The sequence below is a fragment of the Globicephala melas genome, chromosome 3 (genome assembly GCF_963455315.2).
Source record: "Globicephala melas chromosome 3, mGloMel1.2, whole genome shotgun sequence".
NCBI classification, from domain to species: Eukaryota; Metazoa; Chordata; class Mammalia; order Artiodactyla; family Delphinidae; genus Globicephala; species Globicephala melas.
In genome coordinates this window covers 22348284-22363617 of record NC_083316.1, presented here as the reverse complement: position 1 = coordinate 22363617, position 15334 = coordinate 22348284, and the positions used below count along the sequence as shown (strand labels likewise).

The window sequence follows — 15334 nt, the reverse complement described above, 5'->3', positions numbered from 1 at the left end:
AAATCAAACTAAGGAAAATTCACAGTATGATGAATTTTGTTGACCTCAAAGGAAATCCTCTCACATAAGATTAGGTTTTCTTTAAAGCAAATGCTAAATAAGTGTTGAAGAAATAAAGTTATTTGAGGAGAAAAAGTTAGTCTCCAAAGTATTTATGACATGAAAATGTGATAAAACAATGTCAGATTGATGTGAAAAAGAGGGTTTAGGCATACACAGAAAGTACCTTCCACCATATGCTTGTGTAATGAAGCCAAAAAAATCATTCAAATTGTTTTAGCTATAAGGAAGGCATTGTATTTAAAGTATGTATTCCTTATTTCAATTGAAAGAATTCAATAAACTATTTTAGATATTACTATTTACCAAACACTGTGACGGTAACTTGGTGTATAAAATTGTATCTATTTAAAATGTTTATATCTCTATAAAAATATAATTATATGAAAAAGCATGAGATAATTTCAACACTGTTGTATAAATTTTAAGAAAGTAAAGGTAATAAAGTAGCTAAAGGAGAAGTAATTCATCCAACTTATTGCATTGCAGTAACATAGGTAGATGTTTGTCATATGCCATTCATTTAGATGAACTAACTATATTCCTTTTCTTGTTTAATCCTCCATGGGAATCAACATGTGAATCAATTACTATCACTATAATTACTGCTATTCTGCTATATCCTTATTTTGTAATGAGGAATATCAGGATTAGAAAGGTTTGATATCTTTTCCATTGTTCCACAGCTTGTGGATGGTGGAGCAGAGATTATAAACTACAGTCATTTAACCACAGAATCTACAGAGATGACACGTGATCCAAATCTGAAGTGTGATTTATAATTACTTAGAGTGGAGAGTGGTAGAGTTGTGGATCGTGTTTGCTGTGTTGATGGTGATGCTGATGCTATGGTGTGTGGGGGGTTGTGTAATTGGGGGCAGTAAAAAAACAAATCACATAATAGAATAAAATAGAAAGTCATTTCAGGAAGTGTGTAAAGACATAAATTACCACAACATGTTCAGGAAAGTAAACATATTTTTTATTTGAACATGAAGGTATTGTAAGAAGATCAAGTTAGAAAGTTGGGTAGTCAGAAAGTAAAATAGGCAATTGTGAGTTAATCAGATCAGAGAAGCCGCTGTATAAATGCTATGAAGCTTGATATTTTCCTGAAGAATATTAGGAAATAACTGAAGTGCTTGAAGAAAAGTGGTGGAGCAGTCATATTTGTGTTACAGCTCATTCTTCCATATGAAAAACAGATATTTTATTCAGTTTACTGAGATAAAATTTACACACATTAAAATGCACCTGAATGTATATACTTGCATAACTAACTCCATCACCCCAAATGTTCCTTCATGCCTGTTAGCAATCAAACTCACCCATCTTCAGCCTCAAATAACCAATGATTTACAGTAGCCAAAACTTGGAAGCAACCCAAATATCCATCAACGGGAGACTGGATAAACAGATGGAAGTATACTTATGCAATGATTTTTTTTTTAGCAATGACAAAGGATCAACCATGATGCATGCAGCAACACAGAAAAATCTCAAGAACATTATGTTGCATGAAAGAAGCCAGGCACAAGAAAACACGTTTACATTAAATTCCCAAACAGCAAAACTAATTATAGAAAACATCACGCATGCAGGACTGCTTAAGGTAAGATTTTTTTGATGGCTTGATAAGAAAACCCTTAATTATGGAGGTAATGATAGTTTTTTTGATAAATAGATTTGGGATATTAAATTTCCTGCACTTGTATATTACAGCTAAAACTTTTTAAAAAAACATTATTTTGGAAATCAAGATACCTGAAATTCAGATTTAAGTTTCAGTTCTATTATGTATTAGCTATAAACTCTTTAGAAAGTTATGGTGTCTTACTGAGATTCAAAATCCTATAACCAGCATTTGACATAACTTTTCTCATTGGGCTTTGGTAATTATGAAAAGGCATGATACATATTAAAGTGCTTAATGGAGTATCTGGCTCATAGTAAACTAATTTCAAGTGAGGAGTAGATAGATATCAATACTGTTATCCTATCAGTGCTGTTATCCTATAAAAAAAATTTTTTTTTCCTTACCTTTTTCAAAGGCTGAGGAAACATCCGCTCAGTCTTTAGGGTCCTTGAGAACTGGTGACCCTTCCCCTCCTCAGTCTCTGCCTGGCCGGGTGCTGGGATGGCTTGGGGGGGGCGGGGCAGGGTGGGTCACTGGTGCTTCTGCTTGGAGGATGAGATCAGGCAAGGGGGCAGGTCAGCGGGCACCTTGTGGCCCTTGAGCTTGACTTTGGCAAGGTGTTTGCCCAGGACAAATACCTCATCTCCCAGCAGCCCGTCCTGGTCTACATCGACCAGCTTCCAGACCTCCCCCAGCACCGTACGGGGCAGCACGGACTTCACCATCTCCTACGGACTTCACCATCTCCTACTTGGCACTGGCACGCATGATCTGACAGCTGAAAGGTGACAGTACGTAGATCTCGTTGCAGGTGGGCTTCTGCTTGTCCACCACCCACTCAACGTCATCAGTGTCCTCACCGGGCCCCTCACCATAGTCATGCCCCAAGCGCCTATTCTGGAGCCATACAAGGCACGGCCCTTCACAGCCTGGCCCAGCACACCATGCCATCATCCGGGCGGTGTCACTGACCAGCATATCGTCCACCATGTCCAGCAGTTTGGGCTTCAAGGCCTGGAACTTCAACACAATGCATCTCTTGTCCTATGGGCCTTGATGACCTCTGAGAACTCTTTGGAGATACCCACTTCAGAAGCGTCAAAGGGCAGGATGATGCGGTCCACACGCTTGGTGAACCACTCCAGGCCCTCCACAAGGTCATAACCTCTCCTGAGGTGCCTTCTTTCCAGACAGAATCCCGGGAGGGCCGAGGGTGTGTATGCTGTCCAACACTGGGCTAGGCAGCTGGGCACGCATGAACCTGTTGGGGAATCTGTACTGAAGATGCTGAGCTTGTGGAAGTGGTGCCACAGAGGTCACAACGAGCAGGTGTCGCCAGGCACCACATCCTCGGCGAGGCTGTGTTTGGTGGCAAAAAAGGAGTCAGTGGTGTGCTCGGCCCTATACGCATTCCCAGGAAGCCCTTCTTCATCAGACGCCTCCTGAAGGTGGTTTTGCGCATACTGTACAGGCCCACGAGGAGTAGCTTGGGCTACGGTCAGAGTCAGAGTCAGAGTCCTCCGGCGGCGGGGAGTGGAACTCGTGAGAGCCTTACTGCTCCTCCAGGGCAGCAGCTTCCGGGGGATACAGTGACCGCAGCCCCTCGGCCACCATTTGGAAGCGCTCTGGCTCCTTCTTGTGGCGAGTGTTCTTGCCAAGCCAGCTGAACGTGCTGCCAGAGATGCGGCTGGCTGCGGCTGGTCAGATGACTGGCTGAGAGCCGGAAGCGGGCAGAGAGCCAAAGCGGGCCGGCGGCGGGCCGGCGTGCACTGCGCGTGCGCACCGCAGGCTCGGTTGTAGGCGCCTCTCTTCCGCGGATAATCTGCTGAGGTTGAGGAGATTTTAAATAGGGGATTGGAGGATTTACCTTAAAAGAACAAGGTAAATGCATCTGTCTGATCTAGTGACATCTACCATTTTGGAGCACACTGTGTGTTGCCAGGGGGAGGTAGCTCTACTTTCGCTAACTTAGAGAGATGGCACGAGTCAGGTGTTTTTATTGAGAAGATCAAGACCAAAGAAGACGTGACTAAATGTTCAGAGACTCAATTTATGGGGATGTTATTCAAAATGTAAGAATATAACTAGGTGAAATTAGCCTTAAGAGCCAGTTAGAAAATAAGAAAACACACTTATATATGAGACAATTCATAATTTACTGCATTTATTTCTTAATTTATCATACTTTACCCATTGATGTTTAATAGACAAGGTTTGGTAATTTACTATCTCAAGGTATTTCTTTTTAAAAAGGAACTTGTAATAATGTATTAGCCCAGACTCAGACCAAAAAGTGCCTTTACTGCCCTATCAGATGGTCTGTGTTGGGACAGACATTACATGGAAACTTGAAGATGCTCAATTTTAGTTAATGTTGGACTGTTTCACAGCAAAAGATCAAATAGTTTGTTTCCTTATACTTCCAACTAAATTATTCTGTTCTGAAAGAAACTAATCAAGTAGAATCAACTACTTATGTCTCGCTTTCATTTATGAAATTCTTTTGTTTTCCTATCGTGGAATAGAGTAAAGCTATGAAGTCATAGGTGTTTAATTTTAATATACATTAAAGTTTTATAGCACATGATGGGATTCTTCTTGTGTATTTTTGCATTTCCCAGAAATGACTCAGTGGTATTATTTTTAGTGTGCCCATAAATATCTAATGAACATTCAATGAAACATTAAGAGAAAAAGTATTTCCCACTGCCCCTAATAGCTTTTTATCAAAAAATAATGAAAGGAAAAATTGACGGTCCAATGTGAGTTTGATACAAAATTGGAATGCAAAACATGCTGTCATTCACATGAAAAATAATAATTAATGTGAAATGCCACTACATGACAATTTGCATTAACCCTATTCATAAATAAGACTATTGCTCTGAAAGCCCTGAAATGACATTTATGTTTTGTTAAAGGTGAATATATTCTGAATCAACTCTCAGAACGTGAAGAATTATCTCTGATCAAAGTTGTGCCATGGAAAATGATAGAAATGTTCTGCAATTCTGGATTATCTGACATGGTAGTTACTAGCCACAGGTAGCTGTTAAGCACTTGAAATGTGATTAGGATGACTGAGGAATTGCCTTTTACATTTGAATTAATCAAAGTTCAAATTTAAATAGTTATATGTGGCTAGTGGCTATTGTATTAGAACAGTCTTAGATTGATAATGGGAGTTATTTCCACATTGGACAATTATCCACAACAGGGATTAGTAACTGATGGGAGGGAAGCAGGATTTTTTATTTGACACAAGATCAATGATCTGTTCTTCCTCTGAACTTAAGCACCAAAGAGAAAGCTGGCACATATTTTACAAAGATTTCCCACAAGCTTTTCTAAGTATAACTTGTTCATATGATACGATGAGAAATTTTCTTTTCCAAGAAAGGTACTGAGAATTGAATTGCATTAACATAGCCTAGGAATCTTAACTAAGAACTGAACCCCACCCCTCCTACCATTTTAACTTGTCTTGACTTTGTCCCTAGACATTCTTGCTCATGAATTTAGGGCTAGAAACCAGTAGGTAGATATTGTATTTGATTCAAGGAAATCCTGTAAGCCAATATATGATAACATAATTTGCTTATTTAGGCAAATAGCTCTTCTAAAAGGAAAAATTTTGCTCACCTGGGGAAGCAGTTTGGTTATCAGACAAGTTTACTTATTAAGGCCATTTCCTGCCTGTGCCTACAATCCTAAACTTTTGTGTGAAAAATGTTTCCAGCCCCAATGAGCTTCTCACAATGAAAGACTTGCTTTAAACCAGTTGGCCCCAGACTCTGATAATTCTGTATGTATCTTCCCCTTCTGAGATGCACTAAGATTCAGTCAAGGCATTGTTCTCCATACCTGCACTGGTCTAAAAATTAGTTTGCTTAATCAATAAGGTTTCTGGTGACCTTTTTTAGGGAGTCAGTATTGCACTGAGATATTGATAGCAGTCCCTAGTTAATAATGGTTAAAATTCACACTTTCTTCTTTCTGGAAAGAAATGGAAGGAAGTTGGTAAAGGCCCAGATCCAAAGTTAGCCATGTTTTGTTTCACTCTCCTTCTCTGTAAAATGAGAATATTAATAGTACTAATGCCACATGGTTGTTAATAAGGTTTGAATTCATTGATCCATAAGATTCAGTTAATTTTCTCCCATTTAAGCCCTGAAGTGACATCGATTATTTTTAATATTTATGCCAGAAAAGAAATATCTCATGAAATGTTAATATTTTCCCAGTAGAGTGAAAAATATCATTAAATGTTTGGATAAAGCAGGATTTATGTATTAATTATATAATAATATTAAACATGATATATGTTAATTATATTTAATTGTATAAAATTACATTAATTATATAATTATATACATTAGCTATATAATTAATATAAAAGTCAAATAGAGCCTTTCTATTCATAAAAATATATATATTATATATATATATAAATATATTGGAGTTTTTTAAGAGTAGAAGGGCTGTATTTAACTTTGAGTTTCAACCTTATGCGATAGTCCAGATAACCAGAAAACTATGCGTTTCTGATTTTAGACACTGGCCCAGGGCATAGTAATGTTCCCAAAAAATTTCATGGGAAGAAGGGTGGTTGGAATAATGCAGGATTGTACATGGTCCTCCAATGCCATAAACAGCTGCATTCTTTCCTTTCCAGTAAAATTATCACATACATCAGCTTTTACAGTCTTCTATGAGAGAAAAATTGTCACTATACAATACCATATTCAACTTCATATAAAGGTTATTAGTGAAATGTTGAAGAGAAATGAGGAAAATTGTAGAATTAATATACTAAAGACTGGAACTGACTATACTGACAAATGAGAGCACATTTCAATTAAGATTTGCCAATTATGGGAAATCCAAATTCAGCTTAATCGACACCTATATCAAATCCTTTAGTCCTATAAATTAGCTCCCTGGGACACATAATTCCAGGAAAGTTTAACAGAGGCATCTATAATTGACATGTTAGCACTCTCACAGTATGCCAGAGAGTTCATTTAGGTGTCACCGGTCTATTTCAGCACTACTGGAGATGAACAAATTAACCAGCTGCAGAGCCTATGGAGTTTCACAAAAAAAGTCTATTTTAAGGTTTCATGTACTTGGAGAAGATTTAGGATGAACGTATGGGATTAAGGAGTTATACAGATAATGGTAACAGATTTTATAATGCAAGAAACACCATTGCTTTTTCAACTATTTTTGTCCATCAATACAAGCTCTTTATCACCGTAGAAGCACATAATAGCATTATGAAATCATTGTATGCTTAGTGATTGCCTACATAATAACAAGTGTTAACAGAAGAGTCTAACTCTACTTGACATTGTTAATGCAACAAAATATTTAATTTTTCAGGAACATGTAGACTCTAGTGTGGATGTAAACATAGAAGAACATAATGTAAATTAAGTGTAAGCTATTATGGAAAGGTAAGTGAACCCAGAAAATAAATTAATTTAAAACATATGCATTTATACTTGCTCTTTCATCAATTAACATATGTATGCATTATTATTGTTGTATTCCTAGAATATATTTATCATTGCCTAAAAATTAAACCCTATCTAGCTAATATGAGCATGACAACATAATTCAAACAGTTTACTGTCAGGGAGATGATTGTGCAAAGACATTGCTTTCATTAATTAATCTTTGTACTTGACAAAGTATTTTTCACAAATAAAACTTTAAAATAATTGGATTTATTGTACTTCCAGGAAATATCAATTGCAAAAAATATTGACAATGTTTGAAGAAGTAGCAACAGAAAGCCAAAATAATCCTTGTATGTAGATCAAAATAGTTGAACCATAATCAATAAAGTGCCCAAACCCCCCCATAATCATTCCATGGAATATTGTAACAATTGGCAAATTTTTATATTTAATAACAAATTTACTCTCTGAATATTTTCATATTAATTTAAGGGAATAATTCCTAGAAAATTACAAAATCTATATATTTATAGAATGTTAGAAGTTTTTAAATAAGTAGAAAACAAACACATTTAATCAATACAGATATTTTAACATACTAAATAACAATAAAACATACTTGGGTGCCTTTATAATATATCCATTTGGCTAGGCCAAACTGCCTTTCCCAGAAATCCTTTTCCCACTGATTTCCCATTAAGATGGGTAATAAGAGAGATTCTTGTGCATGATACAGTCATCTCTCAGTGTCTGTGGGGGACTGATTCCAGGACCCCCAAGGATACCAAAATCCTCAGATACTCAAATACCCTATATAAAATGGCATAGTGTTTGTCTATAACCATGTATAGTTATAGACAAACACTATGTATATGTATATCCTATCCTATGTATATGAGGATATATCTATGTATATCCTCATATATTTTAAAATATCTCTAGACTACTTATAGTACCTAATACAATGTAAATGCTATGTAAATAGTTGTAAATACAAAGTAAATGCTATGTAAATAATTGTCAGTGCTGTAAATTCAAGTTTTGATGTTTGGAAATTCTGAAATTTTTTTTCCAAAATTTTCAATGTGTTGTTGGTTGACTTCTTGGATGTGGAGCCCTAGAATCCGTGGATATGGAGGGTAGATTGTATTTGAAAGACAGAAGTGAAGCAACAGCCATTTTGTAGATCACACATACTGCTACTTAATTACTTGCTCATCTTATTAGCATGACACAGCTGCTGACCCTTAAAATATTCCACCTTCCCTAGGATCTTCCTTCAGCTTCTCTGACTCTTGGTCCATGTAAGTGTGTTTGGTAAAAGTGTAACATTTCAAAAGATACAAACGCTGTTTAGGTCTATGGTGAGAGTACATGGATGAAGCATGAATTTCCCTGGGTGGGGATGAGGATTCCACTGGGACAACCTATGAGAGCTGAGATAGTTGGAAATAAATATGCTGCTTTTACATCCTGACCAAATGCCAGCTGTCACCATCAGTAAACCTTACTTGCTGCACTTCCTGGTAGATGGAATAAACAAATTGATTCTCAGGGAGACAAACAGAAAAGAGTCCATATGAGGTCTTGAGTAGTGACCCAAGGCAAATTTGTCCAAAGCTCACCAGTGTTTTGAGACATTCTACTTATTGGCCTTCAGGGCTAATTCATGTTGTCAGGTTTATTGTGCATATTCTCCTACCTGTTGCCACTTTCTCTTATTAGCAACAATAAAATCTACAAATATAAAAGGGAAACAATAATAGAAAATAAAGATATAGGCCAGGTTTCACTCAGGGACATAAAATGACATAATCTGATCAGATTCCTAAATTATATACTTAATCTTATGAATAAAAATAAACAACAGCACAGGGTTCAAGAAAAACTTTGGGATTATATTCAGCATAGTATTTCACTGTAACAAGCTAGGTGGTCTCTAACAGCTGGAAGTAAAGGGGTCTCACATGTGAGTACTATAATATTATTGAGTCCACCAAGAGGGGGCAACCAAGGACACACCTCTGTTGTAATCAAAACTGAGTTTATTAACGTGTTGTGCCTAGAGCGAGAATGCAGCGCAAATGAGCCTCAGGAGTGACTCCTATTTCTTCTGAATCTATGGGGAAATGTTTCCTGTGGTTTTACTTCAGCCAGAGGTTCATTATGGTGGCTTACAAATTAACATTTTCGAGGAGGCCTGTCAGTGGTTTCTGATTATGGCAGACTATGGATTTGTTACACACGAATATCCTAGAAAAAATGAAATATAAGAAAACTCAGTGGTTCAAACTTTACATTATTTAAAGGTCAATAAATCTAATGATAACTTTGCTACATTTGCTTTTTAATGGTAGTCTTACACCCGGCAATGGGTTATTTAATTTATGGTTGATTTTTAAGGGAATGATACATATCTTCTAAAATATGTTTACCTAAAGCTTGGCCTAGAGCTGAAGTTTGAGCATCTTTAACTTGTCTTTTAACTTATGGGACATTTGAAGAATGCTTGAAAATTCTGTTACTCTTGGGGCACTATGTTGGTTGCTGATGATAAATGGAAATCTATGCACATAAGAGGAAACAACAGCACAGGGTTGGATTCAAATCTAATCTTTGGATATCTGGGCAGGCACATATCATGGCTAGTGTAAGATCTGGGTATAATCAATAGAAATGATGTGTGGGGTTAGGAATTGTCCTCATCCCCTTTCTGGCTTACCTCACTTACTGATTATTTCAACAGCAGAGAGGACTAATCTTATTCACTACAATGTGATTCTCTATCTTTTACAAATTATGATGCAATGTCTTATCAATAAATCTTCAGTTCAAGCAACATAGATTTCCAGCACTGCCTTGTATGATTTTCTACTGTATTGTTATCCAACTATCAATAAGTATAAAAAAGCAAAGTATGTGGTCAAATTATGAAAAAATTCACATCAAAATCTCATTTTTACATCAATTGTGAGATAATTATAAAATTACCTAAAGAAAAATATTAAGAAGAATGTGTTTGGAAATAGATTTCTTTTTACAAGCCATCTAAATGCATTGTCCTTTCATCTTCAAAGCATTTACTATCTCTAAGGGAAAATGATAGTTTGAAAAATAATGTTTGCATTGATTGATTACATAATTTGAGAGACTTTAAAATGTTAGAGATTTTCAGAGAGAAAATTCTTGCAGGCAATTGTTACATGAAATATTCTGATTATTTTGCATTTTAGAAGCCAAGCACAATAATATTAATAGTTTTATGTACAGAGTATTCTTATTGTAGGAATATCCGTACCATTTTATTGTCCTTTTAGCAATGTTTTTATTCTTTATAATTTTAGCAAATTTTGTGTATTCATTACTACTTACCTTAAAATACTTTGGTACTTTGGCATCCTTTTATCTGCCTTTTCTGTGTTTCTATGTTATTTCTGTAGTAGTAGATGATTCAGGAATAATAGTCATTGTTTGTTTGTGAAAAAATATTAGATAATCTTATTTTTACTGTTGCTATTACTTACTATGTCAAAAACTATTTATTGAACAATAATTACATTAAACCTTACTTCAAGACAATAAATAAATTAACTGATTAGATTTAACAACTTGAAGTGATACCATGGAGAATGATAGTGATAAAATAAAAATGTTTAAAAAAATGAATTAACTCATTTTATTTAAGCTTAATGAATGGCTTTGAATAATGTCAGTCTCTTAATAATATCTAAGGCATGCTAGATTGAAAGGTACTAGTGACTATTATTTTTGTCTCTGCCCATACATATATGACATATATATCATATATAATATATCATATATGTTATAGATATATATATGATATCACATGTATATGATAGCTCTATACATATATCTATATCTCTACATATCTATTTATCATCTATAAATATCTATTTATCATCTATCCATAGAGAGACAGATGTCTTAAATTGAGCTTTTAAAAAAATCTCATCATTGATTATGGGGTTTATTCATTAATTAACTTTTTTCTCCTTCTTAACCAGTTTCCTAGTTAATTGCCAATTTTACCTTCTCCATGACTCCCCATTTTATTTTCTAACATCTATAGCCAAGTTTAACATCTTAATTAAACCTCATCATCTTGAGTTTAGGCTCTTTTTGCAATATAACTGGTCAACTTTCAATATTTTTACCTTTAACCTATTTTTCTCAATACCAGCAAAGGTTTATTTTTGCATCATGTGCCAATGATGAAGCTTAAAACTCTCAGCATGCTTACATGGATATATAACATCTTATATGGATATATAATATAATTTTTACTAATATAGCATTTCTGTAAATGCAGTGAATAATTTCAGCAGGCCAAGCTACTTCCGTCCTTAATGTCCTATATAGTTTCATACTTCTGTGTCTTGGCTTATGCTATTTCATCTGGCTGGAATAGCCTTATCCATTGGTGTTCCCTCTTAAAGTCACACAAATCCAAGTTCTAAAAATGTCTGTATATCTTGACAATTCATTATTCTTTCTTCTTCACACTCATTGCACTGTGTTCTGTACTCAGTTATGGCATTCCCTATTTCACTTTTACTTGATTATTTCTTGTTGTCTTCATTTTCTAAGAAATACTTTAGAGTCGGAAATTAAATTTAACACATCTTTATATGTATACACCTAGGCACGTCTCAGAATATAGCAAGTACTCAAATGTATGTTTTTTTAAATACAAAACTTTGACAGTCATTGAAAAAGAATCTGTTCATATACAAACTATTTCATGTAACCAAATATGATGAACTTTCTGGAATGTTGAATGTGTGGTTGATCCTATAAAGTATCAATATATAATTTGAATTATACCTTTTTTTATAAAAGCATCACATCTAACAGCAGAATGGAAAGTGGCCTTATGTTCTGATTCCATGTACACTTTACTATAAATTTCTCTCCTATCATTAAACTGTATTAATAAAGTATAAACTGACTGGAGGAAAGGAAACATTGATTGTTCATGTGCCTATATCTCTTCATTTTCAAGAAGTTAAGACTTCCGGGAAGATGGCGGAAGAGTAAGACGCGGAGATCACGTTCCTCCCCACAGATACACCAGAAATACATCTACGCGTGGAACAACTCCTACAGAGCATCTACTGAACGCTGGCAGAAGACCTCAGACCTCCCAAAAGGCAAGAAACCCCCCACGTACCTGGGTAGGGCAAAAGAAAAAACTAAACAGAGACAAAAGGATAGGGACGGGTCCTGCACCAGCGGGAGAGAGCTGTGAAGGAGGAAAAGTGTCCACACACTAGGAAGCCCCTTCGCGGGTGGAGACTTCGGGAGGCGGAGTGGGGGAGCTTGGGAGCCGCGGAGGAGAGCACAGCAACAGGGGTGCGGAGGGCAAAGCGGACAGATTCCAGCGCAGAGGATCGGGCCGACCGGAACTTGCCAGCCGAGAGGCTTGTCTGCTCGCCCGCCGGGGCGGGCGGGACTGGGAGCTGAGGCTCCGGCTTTTGTCGGAGCGCCGGGAGAGGACTGAGGTTGGCGGCGTGAACACAGCCTGCGGGGCGTTGGTGCACCGCGGCTGGCCGGGAGAGAGTCCGGGGAGAAGTCTGGAACTGCCGAAGAGGCAAGAGACTTTTACGTCCCTCTTTGTTTCCTGGTGCACGAGGAGAGGGGATTAAGAACGCTGCTTGAGAGAGCTCCAGGGACGGGCGCGAGCCGCGGCTAAAAGTGCGGAGCCCAGAGACGGACGTGGCTAGGGCCGCCCAGAGCGGCTAGGGCCGCTGCTGCCGCCACCGGGAGGCCTGTGTGCGAACACAGGTCACTGGCCACGCGCCCTTCCGGGGAGCCTGTGCAGCCCGCCACTGCTGGGGTCCCGGGATCCAGGGACAACTCCCCCGGGAGAACGCACAGGCGCGCCTCAGGCTGCAACGTCTCGCCGGCCTCTGCAGCCGCAGGCCCACCCCACACTCCGTGCCCCTCCCTACCCCCGGGCCTGAGTGAGCCAGAGCCTCCGAATCAGCGGCTCCTTTAACCCCGTCCTGTCTGAGCAAAGAACAGACGCCCTCCGGCGACCTACACGCACAGGCGGGGCTAAATCCAAAGCTGAGCCCTGGGAGCTGTGAGAACAAAGAAGAGAAAGGGAAATCTCTCCCAGCAGCCTCAGAAGCAGCGGATTAAAGCTCCACAATCAACTTGATGGACCCTGCATCTGTGGAATACCTGAATAGACAACCAATCATCCCAAATTAAGGAGCCCTGTGGATGAAAGGCTCTTGGGGCTGCAGCCAGGAGTCAGTGCTGTGCCTCTGAGGTGGGAGAGCCAACTTCAGGACACTGATCCACAAGAGACCTCCCAGCTGCACATAATATCAAACAGCAAAAATTTCCGAGAGATCTCCATCTCAACGCCAGCACCCAGCTTCACTCAACGACCAGCAAGCTACAGTGCTGGACATCCTATGCCAAACAACTAGCAAGACAGGAACACAACCCCACCCATTAGCAGAGAGGCGGCCCAAAATCATAATAAGTCTACAGACACCCCAAAACACACCACCAGACGTGGACCTGCCCACCAGAAAGACAAGATCTAGCCTCATCCACCAGAACACAGGCACTAGTACCCTCCACCAGGAAGCCTACACAACCCACTGAACCAACCTTAGCCACTGGGGACAGACACAAAAAACAACAGGAACTACGAACCTTCAGCCTGCAAAAAAGGAGACCCCAAACACAGTAAGATAAGCAAAATGAAAAGACAGAAAAACACACCGCAGATGAAGGAGCAAGATAAAAACCCACCAGACCTAACAAATGAAGAGGAAATAGGCAGTCTACCTGAAAAAGAATTCAGAATAATGATAGTAAGGTTGATCCGAAATCTTGGAGATAGAATGGACAATAGAATGGACAAAATGCAAGAATCAGTTAACAAGGACCTAGAAGAACTAAAGATGAAACAAGCAACGATGAACAACACAATAAATGAAATTAAAAGTACTCTAGATGGGATCAATAGCAGAATAACTGAGGCAGAAGAACGGACAAGTGACCTGGAAGATAAAATAGTGGAAATAGCTACTGCAGAGCAGAATAAAGAAAAAAGAATGAAAAGAACTGAGGACAGTCTCAGAGACCTCTGGGACAACATTAAACGTACCAACATTCGAATTATAGGGGTTCCAGAAGAAGAAGAGAAAAAGAAAGGGTCTGAGAAAATATTTGAAGAGATTATAGTTGAAAACTTCCCTAATATGGGAAAGGAAATAGTTAATCAAGTCCAGGAAGCACAGAGAGTCCCATACAGGATAAATCCAAGGAGAAATACGCCAAGACACATATTAATCAAACTGTCAAAAATTAAATACAAAGAAAACATATTAAAAGCAGCAAGGGAAAAACAACAAATAACACACAAGGGAATCCCCATAAGGTTAACAGCTGATCTTTCAGCAGAAACTCTGCAAGCCAGAAGGGAGTGGCAGGACATATTGAAAGTGTTGAAGGAGAAAAACCTGCAACCAAGATTACTCTACCCAGCAAGGATCTCATTCAGATTTGATGGAGAAATTAAAACCTTTAGAGACAAGCAAAAGCTGAGAGAGTTCAGCACCACCAAACCAGCTCTACAACAACTGCTAAAGGAACTTCTCTAGGCAAGAAACACAAAAGAAGGAAAAGACCTACAATAACAAACCCAAAACAATTAAGAAAATGGGAATGGGAACACACATATCGATAATTACCTTAAATGTAAATGGACTAAATGCTCCCACCAAAAGACACAGATTGGCTGAATGGATACAAAATTCACAAGCAGCTCATGCAGTTCAATGTCAGAAAAACAAACAACCCAATCCAATAAATAGACCTAAATAGACCTAAATAGACATTTCTCCAAAGAAGATATACAGATTGGCAACAAATATATGAAAGAATCTGCAACATCATTAATCATTAGAGAAATGCAAATCACCACTACAATTAGATATCATCTCACACTGGTCAGAATGGGCATCATCAAAATATCTAGAAACAAAAAATGCTGGAGAGGGTGTGGAGAAAAGGGAACCCTCTTGCACTGTTGGTGGGAATGTAAATTGATACAGCCGCTATGGAGAACAGTATGGAGGTTTCTTAAAAAACTAAATATAGAACTACCATAGGACCCAACAATCCCACT

The 15334-nt window shown here is 38.0% G+C and overlaps 1 pseudogene; it reads right to left on the bottom strand.

The window, feature by feature from the left end:
- Positions 1-2226: 2226 nt before the first annotated feature.
- Positions 2227-12070, bottom strand: LOC115853258 (EH domain-containing protein 1-like; annotated as a pseudogene).
- Positions 12071-15334: the final 3264 nt, after the last annotated feature.